Source organism: Triturus cristatus, chromosome 5_2 (assembly GCF_964204655.1).
Source record: "Triturus cristatus chromosome 5_2, aTriCri1.1, whole genome shotgun sequence".
In the NCBI taxonomy this organism is placed as follows: domain Eukaryota; kingdom Metazoa; phylum Chordata; class Amphibia; order Caudata; family Salamandridae; genus Triturus; species Triturus cristatus.
Window position 1 is genome coordinate 575905357 of NC_140588.1, and position 20553 is coordinate 575925909.

General features: G+C 53.4%; 17 non-coding genes across 17 annotated transcripts; 8 read left to right on the forward strand and 9 right to left on the reverse strand.

The window, feature by feature from the left end:
* Positions 1-1992: 1992 nt before the first annotated feature.
* On the reverse strand, positions 1993-2064 carry TRNAE-UUC (transfer RNA glutamic acid (anticodon UUC)). The gene has a single exon. It is a non-coding gene; the product is annotated as a tRNA-Glu (tRNA).
* A 2469-nt stretch (positions 2065-4533) lies between these two features.
* On the forward strand, positions 4534-4616 carry TRNAL-UAA (transfer RNA leucine (anticodon UAA)). Its single transcript has one exon. It is a non-coding gene; the product is annotated as a tRNA-Leu (tRNA).
* Positions 4617-5742: 1126 nt separating this feature from the next.
* Positions 5743-5814, reverse strand: TRNAE-CUC (transfer RNA glutamic acid (anticodon CUC)). The gene has a single exon. It is a non-coding gene; the product is annotated as a tRNA-Glu (tRNA).
* A 631-nt stretch (positions 5815-6445) lies between these two features.
* On the reverse strand, positions 6446-6517 carry TRNAE-UUC (transfer RNA glutamic acid (anticodon UUC)). Its single transcript has one exon. It is a non-coding gene; the product is annotated as a tRNA-Glu (tRNA).
* Positions 6518-6760: 243 nt separating this feature from the next.
* TRNAL-UAA (transfer RNA leucine (anticodon UAA)) lies at positions 6761-6843 on the forward strand. The gene has a single exon. It is a non-coding gene; the product is annotated as a tRNA-Leu (tRNA).
* Positions 6844-8671: 1828 nt separating this feature from the next.
* Positions 8672-8743, reverse strand: TRNAE-UUC (transfer RNA glutamic acid (anticodon UUC)). Its single transcript has one exon. It is a non-coding gene; the product is annotated as a tRNA-Glu (tRNA).
* A 243-nt stretch (positions 8744-8986) lies between these two features.
* Positions 8987-9069, forward strand: TRNAL-UAA (transfer RNA leucine (anticodon UAA)). Its single transcript has one exon. It is a non-coding gene; the product is annotated as a tRNA-Leu (tRNA).
* A 2149-nt stretch (positions 9070-11218) lies between these two features.
* TRNAL-UAA (transfer RNA leucine (anticodon UAA)) lies at positions 11219-11301 on the forward strand. Its single transcript has one exon. It is a non-coding gene; the product is annotated as a tRNA-Leu (tRNA).
* Positions 11302-12427: 1126 nt separating this feature from the next.
* Positions 12428-12499, reverse strand: TRNAE-CUC (transfer RNA glutamic acid (anticodon CUC)). Its single transcript has one exon. It is a non-coding gene; the product is annotated as a tRNA-Glu (tRNA).
* A 631-nt stretch (positions 12500-13130) lies between these two features.
* TRNAE-UUC (transfer RNA glutamic acid (anticodon UUC)) lies at positions 13131-13202 on the reverse strand. The gene has a single exon. It is a non-coding gene; the product is annotated as a tRNA-Glu (tRNA).
* A 243-nt stretch (positions 13203-13445) lies between these two features.
* TRNAL-UAA (transfer RNA leucine (anticodon UAA)) lies at positions 13446-13528 on the forward strand. Its single transcript has one exon. It is a non-coding gene; the product is annotated as a tRNA-Leu (tRNA).
* Positions 13529-15356: 1828 nt separating this feature from the next.
* TRNAE-UUC (transfer RNA glutamic acid (anticodon UUC)) lies at positions 15357-15428 on the reverse strand. Its single transcript has one exon. It is a non-coding gene; the product is annotated as a tRNA-Glu (tRNA).
* Positions 15429-15671: 243 nt separating this feature from the next.
* TRNAL-UAA (transfer RNA leucine (anticodon UAA)) lies at positions 15672-15754 on the forward strand. The gene has a single exon. It is a non-coding gene; the product is annotated as a tRNA-Leu (tRNA).
* Positions 15755-17903: 2149 nt separating this feature from the next.
* On the forward strand, positions 17904-17986 carry TRNAL-UAA (transfer RNA leucine (anticodon UAA)). Its single transcript has one exon. It is a non-coding gene; the product is annotated as a tRNA-Leu (tRNA).
* Positions 17987-19112: 1126 nt separating this feature from the next.
* Positions 19113-19184, reverse strand: TRNAE-CUC (transfer RNA glutamic acid (anticodon CUC)). Its single transcript has one exon. It is a non-coding gene; the product is annotated as a tRNA-Glu (tRNA).
* Positions 19185-19815: 631 nt separating this feature from the next.
* On the reverse strand, positions 19816-19887 carry TRNAE-UUC (transfer RNA glutamic acid (anticodon UUC)). The gene has a single exon. It is a non-coding gene; the product is annotated as a tRNA-Glu (tRNA).
* A 243-nt stretch (positions 19888-20130) lies between these two features.
* On the forward strand, positions 20131-20213 carry TRNAL-UAA (transfer RNA leucine (anticodon UAA)). Its single transcript has one exon. It is a non-coding gene; the product is annotated as a tRNA-Leu (tRNA).
* Positions 20214-20553: the final 340 nt, after the last annotated feature.

Genomic DNA, 20553 nt, shown 5'->3' on the forward strand with positions numbered 1-20553 from the left:
TGCAATCACCTCTTGCTGGACAGCCTGCGCTGGAGCAGCGAGCATGAAAAGGGAGCTGAGTAAGGCAGGGCCTAGGGTCTCACCAGGGTGGCCGAGTGGTTAAGGCGTTGGACTTAAGATCCAATGGACAGTTGTCTGCATGGGTTCGAGCCCCATCCCTGGTATGGGTTTTCAGCGGGTGTGTAGGAACTTGCAGATGCTTTTTTAAAGCATTTTCCTCTGCCCTCCTCACCCTCCCAGTGCCCTTCCTTAACAGTCCCAATTCACGTCTCAGCTGTGGGGTCTGCTGCTACTCTGCACTTAGCATGGATGCTTCCCAAAGCAATGCAGTGCCACCTACGCAGAGCCCCTGCTTAGAGAAATACACCTCCTATGTCTTTTCCCACTGAAGGGAGCAGGAGGAAGTACTTGCTTCCTGGGGAACATGGGCCTGCCACTGGAATTTGTTAACCCGCCTCTTGCGGATTTCTCCCCTTTCTTTGATTTAAACCTGCAGGCTCTCCCTTGCCATCGGAGCAGGATCTGCTGATGCAGGCCCGGCTGGATCAAATGTGCAAAGGCTTGTCCCCAGGCCTCGGGAAAAAATTGAGCAGAGATTCCCGCCTCCGCCTCCGCCTCCTCTTGCCTTCCGAACGGGCTTCCAAACGGGCAATGCCCTGACGGGTCCCCCACGCCCCATCCTGCCCATGCCCACACCCCTGTATATGAGGGTGACCCATGTCCCTCACCCTCCATGCTCGAACGGAAGACACGTGTGTCCTGAGGGGAGCGCCAGACAGGCATTTCTCCGGCCAGGCAGACCCCTGCAGCACCCGTTAGGCTCCAAAGCCTGTACATTCCCAAGATGCCACTGGTCACTATGCAAATCAGACAGCCCTGGCCACACCCTCTCCGCCGCTGGGCTCTGCTGCTTTCGGTACGTGCAGCTCAGCTTTTTCTTACCCTGAACCAGACTTCCGTTTCAGCAAAAAGGTGGGTTGCAGTGGGTCCGGGATGCCATTTGGAGACAAAGCCTGCGGCCCTGTCAAAGATGACTTCCTGCCGCACACCATGTGGTCAGAAGCCTACGAAAAGAAGCGCACCTCGGAATACAGAATCTCACTTCCTCAAGAGCCTTGCACAAGAGATTTTCCTCCCGCCGAGGAAAGCAACTCAAAGGGAACCTTGCGAAAATCAAATTAGGAGCCAGATTGCGGGATGCTAGGCAAACTGTTTGTCAGAAAAGCAAATTCATTTTGAGAAGCCCTGACCTGCGGGAAGGAAAAGCATTCAAGGGCAGAAGAAGGACTGTTCCCTGACCGGGAATCGAACCCGGGCCGCAGCGGTGAGAGCGCAGAATCCTAACCACTAGACCACCAGGGAACCCAGAGCCATACAGCAAAAGTTCCTACACTGCTCTCCTAGTGACAAAGCTCATGGGGGCTGAAAGCATATTTTATTCTACAGCGAATATGAATCAGAACTTGAAAAAACACTCATGATTCCACCAGACTGTTTGTCACTTCCAAGCACAGGCCATCCCCTCCCCCGTGCTACTGAACCGACGAATTCCTGTACAATCGGGATCCCCGGGAAATCACAAGAGGGACACCTAGTGGCCGCTGATAGCTCAAAGACAGCTGGTACACCTTCTCACACCTACCTCGTTATTCAGCTTGCTGGAAGAATACATTGCGAATGACCGATTCAAGAGTGCAAGGGAGAAGAGTGCTCCAAAGTAGATGTATACATCGCAGCCGGGTTTTCCAGCAATTTACCTTTCTGATGAGCTGGTACTGCACTTTACGCCCACATAGAGCACCTGACTGGGTGGGGGACTGCGTGCGCATGAAGGTGGCTGAGGGCAATGGGAGCAAAGCAACCTGGGACACAGGGGACCCAGCCCCTTTCCTCTGCTTTCGTCTATAGGTCGGGGTGCCTTTTTAAGGACCTTCGATTAAAAAAAGCTGAGCTGCGTGGACAAATTACGCACGTCTACGTCTTAGAGGGATCTTCCCTGACCGGGAATCGAACCCGGGCCGCGGCGGTGAAAGCGCCGAATCCTAGCCACTAGACCACCAGGGAGGAGATGCTCTTGTGAGCCTGCCTTGCTCACTTCCTTATTGTGACTAAGCTAACTCCACTGTATAGATTGCCCATAAAGTACGAGTGGGGAAAAGTTAGGTGTCACACAGTGTGTTTGTCATAAGCAATTACCTTTATCCTCCTGCAAAAGCCTTTTTACTCTGCAATCACCTCTTGCTGGACAGCCTGCGCTGGAGCAGCCAGCATGAAAAGGGAGCTGAGTAAGGCAGGGCCTAGGGTCTCACCAGGGTGGCCGAGTGGTTAAGGCGTTGGACTTAAGATCCAATGGACAGTTGTCTGCATGGGTTCGAGCCCCATCCCTGGTATGGGTTTTCAGCGGGTGTGTAGGAACTTGCAGATGCTTTTTTAAAGCATTTTCCTCTGCCCTCCTCACCCTCCCAGTGCCCTTCCTTAACAGTCCCAATTCACGTCTCAGCTGTGGGGTCTGCTGCTACTCTGCACTTAGCATGGATGCTTCCCAAAGCAATGCAGTGCCACCTACGCAGAGCCCCTGCTTAGAGAAATACACCTCCTATGTCTTTTCCCACTGAAGGGAGCAGGAGGAAGTACTTGCTTCCTGGGGAACATGGGCCTGCCACTGGAATTTGTTAACCCGCCTCTTGCGGATTTCTCCCCTTTCTTTGATTTAAACCTGCAGGCTCTCCCTTGCCATCGGAGCAGGATCTGCTGATGCAGGCCCGGCTGGATCAAATGTGCAAAGGCTTGTCCCCAGGCCTCGGGAAAAAATTGAGCAGAGATTCCCGCCTCCGCCTCCGCCTCCTCTTGCCTTCCGAACGGGCTTCCAAACGGGCAATGCCCTGACGGGTCCCCCACGCCCCATCCTGCCCATGCCCACACCCCTGTATATGAGGGTGACCCATGTCCCTCACCCTCCATGCTCGAACGGAAGACACGTGTGTCCTGAGGGGAGCGCCAGACAGGCATTTCTCCGGCCAGGCAGACCCCTGCAGCACCCGTTAGGCTCCAAAGCCTGTACATTCCCAAGATGCCACTGGTCACTATGCAAATCAGACAGCCCTGGCCACACCCTCTCCGCCGCTGGGCTCTGCTGCTTTCGGTACGTGCAGCTCAGCTTTTTCTTACCCTGAACCAGACTTCCGTTTCAGCAAAAAGGTGGGTTGCAGTGGGTCCGGGATGCCATTTGGAGACAAAGCCTGCGGCCCTGTCAAAGATGACTTCCTGCCGCACACCATGTGGTCAGAAGCCTACGAAAAGAAGCGCACCTCGGAATACAGAATCTCACTTCCTCAAGAGCCTTGCACAAGAGATTTTCCTCCCGCCGAGGAAAGCAACTCAAAGGGAACCTTGCGAAAATCAAATTAGGAGCCAGATTGCGGGATGCTAGGCAAACTGTTTGTCAGAAAAGCAAATTCATTTTGAGAAGCCCTGACCTGCGGGAAGGAAAAGCATTCAAGGGCAGAAGAAGGACTGTTCCCTGACCGGGAATCGAACCCGGGCCGCGGCGGTGAGAGCGCAGAATCCTAACCACTAGACCACCAGGGAACCCAGAGCCATACAGCAAAAGTTCCTACACTGCTCTCCTAGTGACAAAGCTCATGGGGGCTGAAAGCATATTTTATTCTACAGCGAATATGAATCAGAACTTGAAAAAACACTCATGATTCCACCAGACTGTTTGTCACTTCCAAGCACAGGCCATCCCCTCCCCCGTGCTACTGAACCGACGAATTCCTGTACAATCGGGATCCCCGGGAAATCACAAGAGGGACACCTAGTGGCCGCTGATAGCTCAAAGACAGCTGGTACACCTTCTCACACCTACCTCGTTATTCAGCTTGCTGGAAGAATACATTGCGAATGACCGATTCAAGAGTGCAAGGGAGAAGAGTGCTCCAAAGTAGATGTATACATCGCAGCCGGGTTTTCCAGCAATTTACCTTTCTGATGAGCTGGTACTGCACTTTACGCCCACATAGAGCACCTGACTGGGTGGGGGACTGCGTGCGCATGAAGGTGGCTGAGGGCAATGGGAGCAAAGCAACCTGGGACACAGGGGACCCAGCCCCTTTCCTCTGCTTTCGTCTATAGGTCGGGGTGCCTTTTTAAGGACCTTCGATTAAAAAAAGCTGAGCTGCGTGGACAAATTACGCACGTCTACGTCTTAGAGGGATCTTCCCTGACCGGGAATCGAACCCGGGCCGCGGCGGTGAAAGTGCCGAATCCTAGCCACTAGACCACCAGGGAGGAGATGCTCTTGTGAGCCTGCCTTGCTCACTTCCTTATTGTGACTAAGCTAACTCCACTGTATAGATTGCCCATAAAGTACGAGTGGGGAAAAGTTAGGTGTCACACAGTGTGTTTGTCATAAGCAATTACCTTTATCCTCCTGCAAAAGCCTTTTTACTCTGCAATCACCTCTTGCTGGACAGCCTGCGCTGGAGCAGCCAGCATGAAAAGGGAGCTGAGTAAGGCAGGACCTAGGGTCTCACCAGGGTGGCCGAGTGGTTAAGGCGTTGGACTTAAGATCCAATGGACAGTTGTCCGCATGGGTTCGAGCCCCATCCCTGGTATGGGTTTTCAGCGGGTGTGTAGGAACTTGCAGATGCTTTTGTAAAGCATTTTCCTCTGCCCTCCTCACCCTCCCAGTGCCCTTCCTTAACAGTCCCAATTCACGTCTCAGCTGTGGGGTCTGCTGCTACTCTGCACTTAGCATGGATGTTTGCCAAAGCAATGCAGTGCCACCTACGCAGAGCCCCTGCTTAGAGAAATACACCTCCTATGTCTTTTCCCACTGAAGGGAGCAGGAGGAAGTACTTGCTTCCTGGGGAACATGGGCCTGCCACTGGAATTTGTTAACCCGCCTCTTGCGGATTTCTCCCCTTTCTTTGATTTACACCTGCAGGCTCTCCCTTGCCATCGGAGCAGGATCTGCTGATGCAGGCCCGGCTGGATCAAATGTGCAAAGGCTTGTCCCCAGGCCTCGGGAAAAAATTGAGCAGAGATTCCCGCCTCCGCCTCCGCCTCCTCTTGCCTTCCGAACGGGCTTCCAAACGGGCAATGCCCTGACGGGTCCCCCACGCCCCATCCTGCCCATGCCCACACCCCTGTATATGAGGGTGACCCATGTCCCTCACCCTCCATGCTCGAACGGAAGACACGTGTGTCCTGAGGGGAGCGCCAGACAGGCATTTCTCCGGCCAGGCAGACCCCTGCAGCACCCGTTAGGCTCCAAAGCCTGTACATTCCCAAGATGCCACTGGTCACTATGCAAATCAGACAGCCCTGGCCACACCCTCTCCGCCGCTGGGCTCTGCTGCTTTCGGTACGTGCAGCTCAGCTTTTTCTTACCCTGAACCAGACTTCCGTTTCAGCAAAAAGGTGGGTTGCAGTGGGTCCGGGATGCCATTTGGAGACAAAGCCTGCGGCCCTGTCAAAGATGACTTCCTGCCGCACACCATGTGGTCAGAAGCCTACGAAAAGAAGCGCACCTCGGAATACAGAATCTCACTTCCTCAAGAGCCTTGCACAAGAGATTTTCCTCCCGCCGAGGAAAGCAACTCAAAGGGAACCTTGCGAAAATCAAATTAGGAGCCAGATTGCGGGATGCTAGGCAAACTGTTTGTCAGAAAAGCAAATTCATTTTGAGAAGCCCTGACCTGCGGGAAGGAAAAGCATTCAAGGGCAGAAGAAGGACTGTTCCCTGACCGGGAATCGAACCCGGGCCGCGGCGGTGAGAGCGCCGAATCCTAACCACTAGACCACCAGGGAACCCACAGCCATACAGCAAAAGTTCCTACACTGCTCTCCTAGTGACAAAGCTCATGGGGGCTGAAAGCATATTTTATTCTACAGCGAATATGAATCAGAACTTGAAAAAACACTCATGATTCCACCAGACTGTTTGTCACTTCCAAGCACAGGCCATCCCCTCCCCCGTGCTACTGAACCGACGAATTCCTGTACAATCGGGATCCCCGGGAAATCACAAGAGGGACACCTAGTGGCCGCTGATAGCTCAAAGACAGCTGGTACACCTTCTCACACCTACCTCGTTATTCAGCTTGCTGGAAGAATACATTGCGAATGACCGATTCAAGAGTGCAAGGGAGAAGAGTGCTCCAAAGTAGATGTATACATCGCAGCCGGGTTTTCCAGCAATTTACCTTTCTGATGAGCTGGTACTGCACTTTACGCCCACATAGAGCACCTGACTGGGTGGGGGACTGCGTGCGCATGAAGGTGGCTGAGGGCAATGGGAGCAAAGCAACCTGGGACACAGGGGACCCAGCCCCTTTCCTCTGCTTTCGTCTATAGGTCTCGGGTGCCTTTTTAAGGACCTTCGATTAAAAAAAGCTGAGCTGCGTGGACAAATTACGCACGTCTACGTCTTAGAGGGATCTTCCCTGACCGGGAATCGAACCCGGGCCGCGGCGGTGAAAGCGCCGAATCCTAGCCACTAGACCACCAGGGAGGAGATGCTCTTGTGAGCCTGCCTTGCTCACTTCCTTATTGTGACTAAGCTAACTCCACTGTATAGATTGCCCATAAAGTACGAGTGGGGAAAAGTTAGGTGTCACACAGTGTGTTTGTCATAAGCAATTACCTTTATCCTCCTGCAAAAGCCTTTTTACTCTGCAATCACCTCTTGCTGGACAGCCTGCGCTGGAGCAGCCAGCATGAAAAGGGAGCTGAGTAAGGCAGGACCTAGGGTCTCACCAGGGTGGCCGAGTGGTTAAGGCGTTGGACTTAAGATCCAATGGACAGTTGTCCGCATGGGTTCGAGCCCCATCCCTGGTATGGGTTTTCAGCGGGTGTGTAGGAACTTGCAGATGCTTTTGTAAAGCATTTTCCTCTGCCCTCCTCACCCTCCCAGTGCCCTTCCTTAACAGTCCCAATTCACGTCTCAGCTGTGGGGTCTGCTGCTACTCTGCACTTAGCATGGATGTTTGCCAAAGCAATGCAGTGCCACCTACGCAGAGCCCCTGCTTAGAGAAATACACCTCCTATGTCTTTTCCCACTGAAGGGAGCAGGAGGAAGTACTTGCTTCCTGGGGAACATGGGCCTGCCACTGGAATTTGTTAACCCGCCTCTTGCGGATTTCTCCCCTTTCTTTGATTTACACCTGCAGGCTCTCCCTTGCCATCGGAGCAGGATCTGCTGATGCAGGCCCGGCTGGATCAAATGTGCAAAGGCTTGTCCCCAGGCCTCGGGAAAAAATTGAGCAGAGATTCCCGCCTCCGCCTCCGCCTCCTCTTGCCTTCCGAACGGGCTTCCAAACGGGCAATGCCCTGACGGGTCCCCCACGCCCCATCCTGCCCATGCCCACACCCCTGTATATGAGGGTGACCCATGTCCCTCACCCTCCATGCTCGAACGGAAGACACGTGTGTCCTGAGGGGAGCGCCAGACAGGCATTTCTCCGGCCAGGCAGACCCCTGCAGCACCCGTTAGGCTCCAAAGCCTGTACATTCCCAAGATGCCACTGGTCACTATGCAAATCAGACAGCCCTGGCCACACCCTCTCCGCCGCTGGGCTCTGCTGCTTTCGGTACGTGCAGCTCAGCTTTTTCTTACCCTGAACCAGACTTCCGTTTCAGCAAAAAGGTGGGTTGCAGTGGGTCCGGGATGCCATTTGGAGACAAAGCCTGCGGCCCTGTCAAAGATGACTTCCTGCCGCACACCATGTGGTCAGAAGCCTACGAAAAGAAGCGCACCTCGGAATACAGAATCTCACTTCCTCAAGAGCCTTGCACAAGAGATTTTCCTCCCGCCGAGGAAAGCAACTCAAAGGGAACCTTGCGAAAATCAAATTAGGAGCCAGATTGCGGGATGCTAGGCAAACTGTTTGTCAGAAAAGCAAATTCATTTTGAGAAGCCCTGACCTGCGGGAAGGAAAAGCATTCAAGGGCAGAAGAAGGACTGTTCCCTGACCGGGAATCGAACCCGAGCCGCGGCGGTGAGAGCGCCGAATCCTAACCACTAGACCACCAGGGAACCCACAGCCATACAGCAAAAGTTCCTACACTGCTCTCCTAGTGACAAAGCTCATGGGGGCTGAAAGCATATTTTATTCTACAGCGAATATGAATCAGAACTTGAAAAAACACTCATGATTCCACCAGACTGTTTGTCAGTTCCAAGCACAGGCCATCCCCTCCCCCGTGCTACTGAACCGACGAATTCCTGTACAATCGGGATCCCCGGGAAATCACAAGAGGGACACCTAGTGGCCGCTGATAGCTCAAAGACAGCTGGTACACCTTCTCACACCTACCTCGTTATTCAGCTTGCTGGAAGAATACATTGCGAATGACCGATTCAAGAGTGCAAGGGAGAAGAGTGCTCCAAAGTAGATGTATACATCGCAGCCGGGTTTTCCAGCAATTTACCTTTCTGATGAGCTGGTACTGCACTTTACGCCCACATAGAGCACCTGACTGGGTGGGGGACTGCGTGCGCATGAAGGTGGCTGAGGGCAATGGGAGCAAAGCAACCTGGGACACAGGGGACCCAGCCCCTTTCCTCTGCTTTCGTCTATAGGTCGGGGTGCCTTTTTAAGGACCTTCGATTAAAAAAAGCTGAGCTGCGTGGACAAATTACGCACGTCTACGTCTTAGAGGGATCTTCCCTGACCGGGAATCGAACCCGGGCCGCGGCGGTGAAAGCGCCGAATCCTAGCCACTAGACCACCAGGGAGGAGATGCTCTTGTAAGCCTGCCTTGCTCACTTCCTTATTGTGACTAAGCTAACTCCACTGTATAGATTGCCCATAAAGTACGAGTGGGGAAAAGTTAGGTGTCACACAGTGTGTTTGTCATAAGCAATTACCTTTATCCTCCTGCAAAAGCCTTTTTACTCTGCAATCACCTCTTGCTGGACAGCCTGCGCTGGAGCAGCCAGCATGAAAAGGGAGCTGAGTAAGGCAGGACCTAGGGTCTCACCAGGGTGGCCGAGTGGTTAAGGCGTTGGACTTAAGATCCAATGGACAGTTGTCCGCATGGGTTCGAGCCCCATCCCTGGTATGGGTTTTCAGCGGGTGTGTAGGAACTCGCAGATGCTTTTTTAAAGCATTTTCCTCTGCCCTCCTCACCCTCCCAGTGCCCTTCCTTAACAGTCCCAATTCACGTCTCAGCTGTGGGGTCTGCTGCTACTCTGCACTTAGCATGGATGCTTCCCAAAGCAATGCAGTGCCACCTACGCAGAGCCCCTGCTTAGAGAAATACACCTCCTATGTCTTTTCCCACTGAAGGGAGCAGGAGGAAGTACTTGCTTCCTGGGGAACATGGGCCTGCCACTGGAATTTGTTAACCCGCCTCTTGCGGATTTCTCCCCTTTCTTTGATTTACACCTGCAGGCTCTCCCTTGCCATCGGAGCAGGATCTGCTGATGCAGGCCCGGCTGGATCAAATGTGCAAAGGCTTGTCCCCAGGCCTCGGGAAAAAATTGAGCAGAGATTCCCGCCTCCGCCTCCGCCTCCTCCTCCTCTTGCCTTCCGAACGGGCTTCCAAACGGGCAATGCCCTGACGGGTCCCCCACGCCCCATCCTGCCCATGCCCACACCCCTGTATATGAGGGTGACCCATGTCCCTCACCCTCCATGCTCGAACGGAAGACACGTGTGTCCTGAGGGGAGCGCCAGACAGGCATTTCTCCGGCCAGGCAGACCCCTGCAGCACCCGTTAGGCTCCAAAGCCTGTACATTCCCAAGATGCCACTGGTCACTATGCAAATCAGACAGCCCTGGCCACACCCTCTCCGCCGCTGGGCTCTGCTGCTTTCGGTACGTGCAGCTCAGCTTTTTCTTACCCTGAACCAGACTTCCGTTTCAGCAAAAAGGTGGGTTGCAGTGGGTCCGGGATGCCATTTGGAGACAAAGCCTGCGGCCCTGTCAAAGATGACTTCCTGCCGCACACCATGTGGTCAGAAGCCTACGAAAAGAAGCGCACCTCGGAATACAGAATCTCACTTCCTCAAGAGCCTTGCACAAGAGATTTTCCTCCCGCCGAGGAAAGCAACTCAAAGGGAACCTTGCGAAAATCAAATTAGGAGCCAGATTGCGGGATGCTAGGCAAACTGTTTGTCAGAAAAGCAAATTCATTTTGAGAAGCCCTGACCTGCGGGAAGGAAAAGCATTCAAGGGCAGAAGAAGGACTGTTCCCTGACCGGGAATCGAACCCGGGCCGCGGCAGTGAGAGCGCCGAATCCTAACCACTAGACCACCAGGGAACCCACAGCCATACAGCAAAAGTTCCTACACTGCTCTCCTAGTGACAAAGCTCATGGGGGCTGAAAGCATATTTTATTCTACAGCGAATATGAATCAGAACTTGAAAAAACACTCATGATTCCACCAGACTGTTTGTCACTTCCAAGCACAGGCCATCCCCTCCCCCGTGCTACTGAACCGACGAATTCCTGTACAATCGGGATCCCCGGGAAATCACAAGAGGGACACCTAGTGGCCGCTGATAGCTCAAAGACAGCTGGTACACCTTCTCACACCTACCTCGTTATTCAGCTTGCTGGAAGAATACATTGCGAATGACCGATTCAAGAGTGCAAGGGAGAAGAGTGCTCCAAAGTAGATGTATACATCGCAGCCGGGTTTTCCAGCAATTTACCTTTCTGATGAGCTGGTACTGCACTTTACGCCCACATAGAGCACCTGACTGGGTGGGGGACTGCGTGCGCATGAAGGTCGCTGAGGGCAATGGGAGCAAAGCAACCTGGGACACAGGGGACCCAGCCCCTTTCCTCTGCTTTCGTCTATAGGTCGGGGTGCCTTTTTAAGGACCTTCGATTAAAAAAAGCTGAGCTGCGTGGACAAATTACGCACGTCTACGTCTTAGAGGGATCTTCCCTGACCGGGAATCGAACCCGGGCCGCGGCGGTGAAAGTGCCGAATCCTAGCCACTAGACCACCAGGGAGGAGATGCTCTTGTGAGCCTGCCTTGCTCACTTCCTTATTGTGACTAAGCTAACTCCACTGTATAGATTGCCCATAAAGTACGAGTGGGGAAAAGTTAGGTGTCACACAGTGTGTTTGTCATAAGCAATTACCTTTATCCTCCTGCAAAAGCCTTTTTACTCTGCAATCACCTCTTGCTGGACAGCCTGCGCTGGAGCAGCCAGCATGAAAAGGGAGCTGAGTAAGGCAGGACCTAGGGTCTCACCAGGGTGGCCGAGTGGTTAAGGCGTTGGACTTAAGATCCAATGGACAGTTGTCCGCATGGGTTCGAGCCCCATCCCTGGTATGGGTTTTCAGCGGGTGTGTAGGAACTTGCAGATGCTTTTGTAAAGCATTTTCCTCTGCCCTCCTCACCCTCCCAGTGCCCTTCCTTAACAGTCCCAATTCACGTCTCAGCTGTGGGGTCTGCTGCTACTCTGCACTTAGCATGGATGTTTGCCAAAGCAATGCAGTGCCACCTACGCAGAGCCCCTGCTTAGAGAAATACACCTCCTATGTCTTTTCCCACTGAAGGGAGCAGGAGGAAGTACTTGCTTCCTGGGGAACATGGGCCTGCCACTGGAATTTGTTAACCCGCCTCTTGCGGATTTCTCCCCTTTCTTTGATTTACACCTGCAGGCTCTCCCTTGCCATCGGAGCAGGATCTGCTGATGCAGGCCCGGCTGGATCAAATGTGCAAAGGCTTGTCCCCAGGCCTCGGGAAAAAATTGAGCAGAGATTCCCGCCTCCGCCTCCGCCTCCTCTTGCCTTCCGAACGGGCTTCCAAACGGGCAATGCCCTGACGGGTCCCCCACGCCCCATCCTGCCCATGCCCACACCCCTGTATATGAGGGTGACCCATGTCCCTCACCCTCCATGCTCGAACGGAAGACACGTGTGTCCTGAGGGGAGCGCCAGACAGGCATTTCTCCGGCCAGGCAGACCCCTGCAGCACCCGTTAGGCTCCAAAGCCTGTACATTCCCAAGATGCCACTGGTCACTATGCAAATCAGACAGCCCTGGCCACACCCTCTCCGCCGCTGGGCTCTGCTGCTTTCGGTACGTGCAGCTCAGCTTTTTCTTACCCTGAACCAGACTTCCGTTTCAGCAAAAAGGTGGGTTGCAGTGGGTCCGGGATGCCATTTGGAGACAAAGCCTGCGGCCCTGTCAAAGATGACTTCCTGCCGCACACCATGTGGTCAGAAGCCTACGAAAAGAAGCGCACCTCGGAATACAGAATCTCACTTCCTCAAGAGCCTTGCACAAGAGATTTTCCTCCCGCCGAGGAAAGCAACTCAAAGGGAACCTTGCGAAAATCAAATTAGGAGCCAGATTGCGGGATGCTAGGCAAACTGTTTGTCAGAAAAGCAAATTCATTTTGAGAAGCCCTGACCTGCGGGAAGGAAAAGCATTCAAGGGCAGAAGAAGGACTGTTCCCTGACCGGGAATCGAACCCGGGCCGCGGCGGTGAGAGCGCCGAATCCTAACCACTAGACCACCAGGGAACCCACAGCCATACAGCAAAAGTTCCTACACTGCTCTCCTAGTGACAAAGCTCATGGGGGCTGAAAGCATATTTTATTCTACAGCGAATATGAATCAGAACTTGAAAAAACACTCATGATTCCACCAGACTGTTTGTCACTTCCAAGCACAGGCCATCCCCTCCCCCGTGCTACTGAACCGACGAATTCCTGTACAATCGGGATCCCCGGGAAATCACAAGAGGGACACCTAGTGGCCGCTGATAGCTCAAAGACAGCTGGTACACCTTCTCACACCTACCTCGTTATTCAGCTTGCTGGAAGAATACATTGCGAATGACCGATTCAAGAGTGCAAGGGAGAAGAGTGCTCCAAAGTAGATGTATACATCGCAGCCGGGTTTTCCAGCAATTTACCTTTCTGATGAGCTGGTACTGCACTTTACGCCCACATAGAGCACCTGACTGGGTGGGGGACTGCGTGCGCATGAAGGTGGCTGAGGGCAATGGGAGCAAAGCAACCTGGGACACAGGGGACCCAGCCCCTTTCCTCTGCTTTCGTCTATAGGTCTCGGGTGCCTTTTTAAGGACCTTCGATTAAAAAAAGCTGAGCTGCGTGGACAAATTACGCACGTCTACGTCTTAGAGGGATCTTCCCTGACCGGGAATCGAACCCGGGCCGCGGCGGTGAAAGCGCCGAATCCTAGCCACTAGACCACCAGGGAGGAGATGCTCTTGTGAGCCTGCCTTGCTCACTTCCTTATTGTGACTAAGCTAACTCCACTGTATAGATTGCCCATAAAGTACGAGTGGGGAAAAGTTAGGTGTCACACAGTGTGTTTGTCATAAGCAATTACCTTTATCCTCCTGCAAAAGCCTTTTTACTCTGCAATCACCTCTTGCTGGACAGCCTGCGCTGGAGCAGCCAGCATGAAAAGGGAGCTGAGTAAGGCAGGACCTAGGGTCTCACCAGGGTGGCCGAGTGGTTAAGGCGTTGGACTTAAGATCCAATGGACAGTTGTCCGCATGGGTTCGAGCCCCATCCCTGGTATGGGTTTTCAGCGGGTGTGTAGGAACTTGCAGATGCTTTTGTAAAGCATTTTCCTCTGCCCTCCTCACCCTCCCAGTGCCCTTCCTTAACAGTCCCAATTCACGTCTCAGCTGTGGGGTCTGCTGCTACTCTGCACTTAGCATGGATGTTTGCCAAAGCAATGCAGTGCCACCTACGCAGAGCCCCTGCTTAGAGAAATACACCTCCTATGTCTTTTCCCACTGAAGGGAGCAGGAGGAAGTACTTGCTTCCTGGGGAACATGGGCCTGCCACTGGAATTTGTTAACCCGCCTCTTGCGGATTTCTCCCCTTTCTTTGATTTACACCTGCAGGCTCTCCCTTGCCATCGGAGCAGGATCTGCTGATGCAGGCCCGGCTGGATCAAATGTGCAAAGGCTTGTCCCCAGGCCTCGGGAAAAAATTGAGCAGAGATTCCCGCCTCCGCCTCCGCCTCCTCTTGCCTTCCGAACGGGCTTCCAAACGGGCAATGCCCTGACGGGTCCCCCACGCCCCATCCTGCCCATGCCCACACCCCTGTATATGAGGGTGACCCATGTCCCTCACCCTCCATGCTCGAACGGAAGACACGTGTGTCCTGAGGGGAGCGCCAGACAGGCATTTCTCCGGCCAGGCAGACCCCTGCAGCACCCGTTAGGCTCCAAAGCCTGTACATTCCCAAGATGCCACTGGTCACTATGCAAATCAGACAGCCCTGGCCACACCCTCTCCGCCGCTGGGCTCTGCTGCTTTCGGTACGTGCAGCTCAGCTTTTTCTTACCCTGAACCAGACTTCCGTTTCAGCAAAAAGGTGGGTTGCAGTGGGTCCGGGATGCCATTTGGAGACAAAGCCTGCGGCCCTGTCAAAGATGACTTCCTGCCGCACACCATGTGGTCAGAAGCCTACGAAAAGAAGCGCACCTCGGAATACAGAATCTCACTTCCTCAAGAGCCTTGCACAAGAGATTTTCCTCCCGCCGAGGAAAGCAACTCAAAGGGAACCTTGCGAAAATCAAATTAGGAGCCAGATTGCGGGATGCTAGGCAAACTGTTTGTCAGAAAAGCAAATTCATTTTGAGAAGCCCTGACCTGCGGGAAGGAAAAGCATTCAAGGGCAGAAGAAGGACTGTTCCCTGACCGGGAATCGAACCCGAGCCGCGGCGGTGAGAGCGCCGAATCCTAACCACTAGACCACCAGGGAACCCACAGCCATACAGCAAAAGTTCCTACACTGCTCTCCTAGTGACAAAGCTCATGGGGGCTGAAAGCATATTTTATTCTACAGCGAATATGAATCAGAACTTGAAAAAACACTCATGATTCCACCAGACTGTTTGTCAGTTCCAAGCACAGGCCATCCCCTCCCCCGTGCTACTGAACCGACGAATTCCTGTACAATCGGGATCCCCGGGAAATCACAAGAGGGACACCTAGTGGCCGCTGATAGCTCAAAGACAGCTGGTACACCTTCTCACACCTACCTCGTTATTCAGCTTGCTGGAAGAATACATTGCGAATGACCGATTCAAGAGTGCAAGGGAGAAGAGTGCTCCAAAGTAGATGTATACATCGCAGCCGGGTTTTCCAGCAATTTACCTTTCTGATGAGCTGGTACTGCACTTTACGCCCACATAGAGCACCTGACTGGGTGGGGGACTGCGTGCGCATGAAGGTGGCTGAGGGCAATGGGAGCAAAGCAACCTGGGACACAGGGGACCCAGCCCCTTTCCTCTGCTTTCGTCTATAGGTCGGGGTGCCTTTTTAAGGACCTTCGATTAAAAAAAGCTGAGCTGCGTGGACAAATTACGCACGTCTACGTCTTAGAGGGATCTTCCCTGACCGGGAATCGAACCCGGGCCGCGGCGGTGAAAGCGCCGAATCCTAGCCACTAGACCACCAGGGAGGAGATGCTCTTGTAAGCCTGCCTTGCTCACTTCCTTATTGTGACTAAGCTAACTCCACTGTATAGATTGCCCATAAAGTACGAGTGGGGAAAAGTTAGGTGTCACACAGTGTGTTTGTCATAAGCAATTACCTTTATCCTCCTGCAAAAGCCTTTTTACTCTGCAATCACCTCTTGCTGGACAGCCTGCGCTGGAGCAGCCAGCATGAAAAGGGAGCTGAGTAAGGCAGGACCTAGGGTCTCACCAGGGTGGCCGAGTGGTTAAGGCGTTGGACTTAAGATCCAATGGACAGTTGTCCGCATGGGTTCGAGCCCCATCCCTGGTATGGGTTTTCAGCGGGTGTGTAGGAACTCGCAGATGCTTTTTTAAAGCATTTTCCTCTGCCCTCCTCACCCTCCCAGTGCCCTTCCTTAACAGTCCCAATTCACGTCTCAGCTGTGGGGTCTGCTGCTACTCTGCACTTAGCATGGATGCTTCCCAAAGCAATGCAGTGCCACCTACGCAGAGCCCCTGCTTAGAGAAATACACCTCCTATGTCTTTTCCCACTGAAGGGAGCAGGAGGAAGTACTTGCTTCCTGGGGAACATGGGCCTGCCACTGGAATTTGTTAACCCGCCTCTTGCGGATTTCTCCCCTTTCTTTGATTTACACCTGCAGGCTCTCCCTTGCCATCGGAGCAGGATCTGCTGATGCAGGCCCGGCTGGATCAAATGTGCAAAGGCTTGTCCCCAGGCCTCGGGAAAAAATTGAGCAGAGATTCCCGCCTCCGCCTCCGCCTCCTCCTCCTCTTGCCTTCCGAACGGGCTTCCAAACGGGCAATGCCCTGACGGGTCCCCCACGCCCCATCCTGCCCATGCCCACACCCCTGTATATGAGGGTGACCCATGTCCCTCACCCTCCATGCTCGAACGGAAGACACGTGTGTCCTGAGGGGAGCGCCAGACAGGCATTTCTCCGGCCAGGCAGACCCCTGCAGCACCCGTTAGGCTCCAAAGCCTGTACATTCCCAAGATGCCACTGGTCACTATGCAAATCAGACAGCCCTGGCCACACCCTCTCCGCCGCTGGGCTCTGCTGCTTTCGGTACGTGCAGCTCAGCTTTTTCTTACCCTGAACCAGACTTCCGTTTCAGCAAAAAGGTGGGTTGCAGTGGGTCCGGGATGCCATTTGGAGACAAAGCCTGCGGCCCTGTCAAAGATGACTTCCTGCCGCACACCATGTGGTCAGAAGCCTACGAAAAGAAGCGCACCTCGGAATACAGAATCTCACTTCCTCAAGAGCCTTGCACAAGAGATTTTCCTCCCGCCGAGGAAAGCAACTCAAAGGGAACCTTGCGAAAATCAAATTAGGAGCCAGATTGCGGGATGCTAGGCAAACTGTTTGTCAGAAAAGCAAATTCATTTTGAGAAGCCCTGACCTGCGGGAAGGAAAAGCATTCAAGGGCAGAAGAAGGACTGTTCCCTGACCGGGAATCGAACCCGGGCCGCGGCAGTGAGAGCGCCGAATCCTAACCACTAGACCACCAGGGAACCCACAGCCATACAGCAAAAGTTCCTACACTGCTCTCCTAGTGACAAAGCTCATGGGGGCTGAAAGCATATTTTATTCTACAGCGAATATGAATCAGAACTTGAAAAAACACTCATGATTCCACCAGACTGTTTGTCACTTCCAAGCACAGGCCATCCCCTCCCCCGTGCTACTGAACCGACGAATTCCTGTACAATCGGGATCCCCGGGAAATCACAAGAGGGACACCTAGTGGCCGCTGATAGCTCAAAGACAGCTGGTACACCTTCTCACACCTACCTCGTTATTCAGCTTGCTGGAAGAATACATTGCGAATGACCGATTCAAGAGTGCAAGGGAGAAGAGTGCTCCAAAGTAGATGTATACATCGCAGCCGGGTTTTCCAGCAATTTACCTTTCTGATGAGCTGGTACTGCACTTTACGCCCACATAGAGCACCTGACTGGGTGGGGGACTGCGTGCGCATGAAGGTCGCTGAGGGCAATGGGAGCAAAGCAACCTGGGACACAGGGGACCCAGCCCCTTTCCTCTGCTTTCGTCTATAGGTCGGGGTGCCTTTTTAAGGACCTTCGATTAAAAAAAGCTGAGCTGCGTGGACAAATTACGCACGTCTACGTCTTAGAGGGATCTTCCCTGACCGGGAATCGAACCCGAGCCGCGGCGGTGAAAGCGCCGAATCCTAGCCACTAGACCACCAGGGAGGAGATGCTCTTGTGAGCCTGCCTTGCTCACTTCCTTATTGTGACTAAGCTAACTCCACTGTATAGATTGCCCATAAAGTACGAGTGGGGAAAAGTTAGGTGTCACACAGTGTGTTTGTCATAAGCAATTACCTTTATCCTCCTGCAAAAGCCTTTTTACTCTGCAATCACCTCTTGCTGGACAGCCTGCGCTGGAGCAGCCAGCATGAAAAGGGAGCTGAGTAAGGCAGGACCTAGGGTCTCACCAGGGTGGCCGAGTGGTTAAGGCGTTGGACTTAAGATCCAATGGACAGTTGTCCGCATGGGTTCGAGCCCCATCCCTGGTATGGGTTTTCAGCGGGTGTGTAGGAACTTGCAGATGCTTTTGTAAAGCATGTTCCTCTGCCCTCCTCACACTCCCAGTGCCCTTCCTTAACAGTCCCAATTCACGTCTCAGCTGTGGGGTCTGCTGCTACTCTGCACTTAGCATGGATGTTTGCCAAAGCAATGCAGTGCCACCTACGCAGAGCCCCTGCTTAGAGAAATACACCTCCTATGTCTTTTCCCACTGAAGGGAGCAGGAGGAAGTACTTGCTTCCTGGGGAACATGGGCCTGCCACTGGAATTTGTTAACCCGCCTCTTGCGGATTTCTCCCCTTTCTTTGATTTACACCTGCAGGCTCTCCCTTGCCATCGGAGCAGGATCTGCTGATGCAGGCCCGGCTGGATCAAATGTGCAAAGGCTTGTCCCCAGGCCTCGGGAAAAAATTGAGCAGAGATTCCCGCCTCCGCCTCCGCCTCCTCTTGCCTTCCGAACGGGCTTCCAAACGGGCAATGCCCTGACGGGTCACCCACGCCCCATCCTGCCCATGCCCACACCCCTGTATATTAGGGTGACCCATGTCCCTCACCCTCCATGCTCGAACGGAAGACACGTGTGTCCTGAGGGGAGCGCCAGACAGGCATTTCTCCGGCCAGGCAGACCCCTGCAGCACCCGTTAGGCTCCAAAGCCTGTACATTCCCAAGATGCCACTGGTCACTATGCAAATCAGACAGCCCTGGCCACACCCTCTCCGCCGCTGGGCTCTGCTGCTTTCGGTACGTGCAGCTCAGCTTTTTCTTACCCTGAACCAGACTTCCGTTTCAGCAAAAAGGTGGGTTGCAGTGGGTCCGGGATGCCATTTGGAGACAAAGCCTGCGGCCCTGTCAAAGATGACTTCCTGCCGCACACCATGTGGTCAGAAGCCTACGAAAAGAAGCGCACCTCGGAATACAGAATCTCACTTCCTCAAGAGCCTTGCACAAGAGATTTTCCTCCCGCCGAGGAAAGCAACTCAAAGGGAACCTTGCGAAAATCAAATTAGGAGCCAGATTGCGGGATGCTAGGCAAACTGTTTGTCAGAAAAGCAAATTCATTTTGAGAAGCCCTGACCTGCGGGAAGGAAAAGCATTCAAGGGCAGAAGAAGGACTGTTCCCTGACCGGGAATCGAACCCGGGCCGCGGCGGTGAGAGCGCCGAATCCTAACCACTAGACCACCAGGGAACCCACAGCCATACAGCAAAAGTTCCTACACTGCTCTCCTAGTGACAAAGCTCATGGGGGCTGAAAGCATATTTTATTCTACAGCGAATATGAATCAGAACTTGAAAAAACACTCATGATTCCACCAGACTGTTTGTCACTTCCAAGCACAGGCCATCCCCTCCCCCGTGCTACTGAACCGACGAATTCCTGTACAATCGGGATCCCCGGGAAATCACAAGAGGGACACCTAGTGGCCGCTGATAGCTCAAAGACAGCTGGTACACCTTCTCACACCTACCTCGTTATTCAGCTTGCTGGAAGAATACATTGCGAATGACCGATTCAAGAGTGCAAGGGAGAAGAGTGCTCCAAAGTAGATGTATACATCGCAGCCGGGTTTTCCAGCAATTTACCTTTCTGATGAGCTGGTACTGCACTTTACGCCCACATAGAGCACCTGACTGGGTGGGGGACTGCGTGCGCATGAAGGTGGCTGAGGGCAATGGGAGCAAAGCAACCTGGGACACAGGGGACCCAGCCCCTTTCCTCTGCTTTCGTCTATAGGTCTCGGGTGCCTTTTTAAGGACCTTCGATTAAAAAAAGCTGAGCTGCGTGGACAAATTACGCACGTCTACGTCTTAGAGGGATCTTCCCTGACCGGGAATCGAACCCGGGCCGCGGCGGTGAAAGCGCCGAATCCTAGCCACTAGACCACCAGGGAGGAGATGCTCTTGTGAGCCTGCCTTGCTCACTTCCTTATTGTGACTAAGCTAACTCCACTGTATAGATTGCCCATAAAGTACGAGTGGGGAAAAGTTAGGTGTCACACAGTGTGTTTGTCATAAGCAATTACCTTTATCCTCCTGCAAAAGCCTTTTTACTCTGCAATCACCTCTTGCTGGACAGCCTGCGCTGGAGCAGCCAGCATGAAAAGGGAGCTGAGTAAGGCAGGACCTAGGGTCTCACCAGGGTGGCCGAGTGGTTAAGGCGTTGGACTTAAGATCCAATGGACAGTTGTCCGCATGGGTTCGAGCCCCATCCCTGGTATGGGTTTTCAGCGGGTGTGTAGGAACTTGCAGATGCTTTTGTAAAGCATTTTCCTCTGCCCTCCTCACCCTCCCAGTGCCCTTCCTTAACAGTCCCAATTCACGTCTCAGCTGTGGGGTCTGCTGCTACTCTGCACTTAGCATGGATGTTTGCCAAAGCAATGCAGTGCCACCTACGCAGAGCCCCTGCTTAGAGAAATACACCTCCTATGTCTTTTCCCACTGAAGGGAGCAGGAGGAAGTACTTGCTTCCTGGGGAACATGGGCCTGCCACTGGAATTTGTTAACCCGCCTCTTGCGGATTTCTCCCCTTTCTTTGATTTACACCTGCAGGCTCTCCC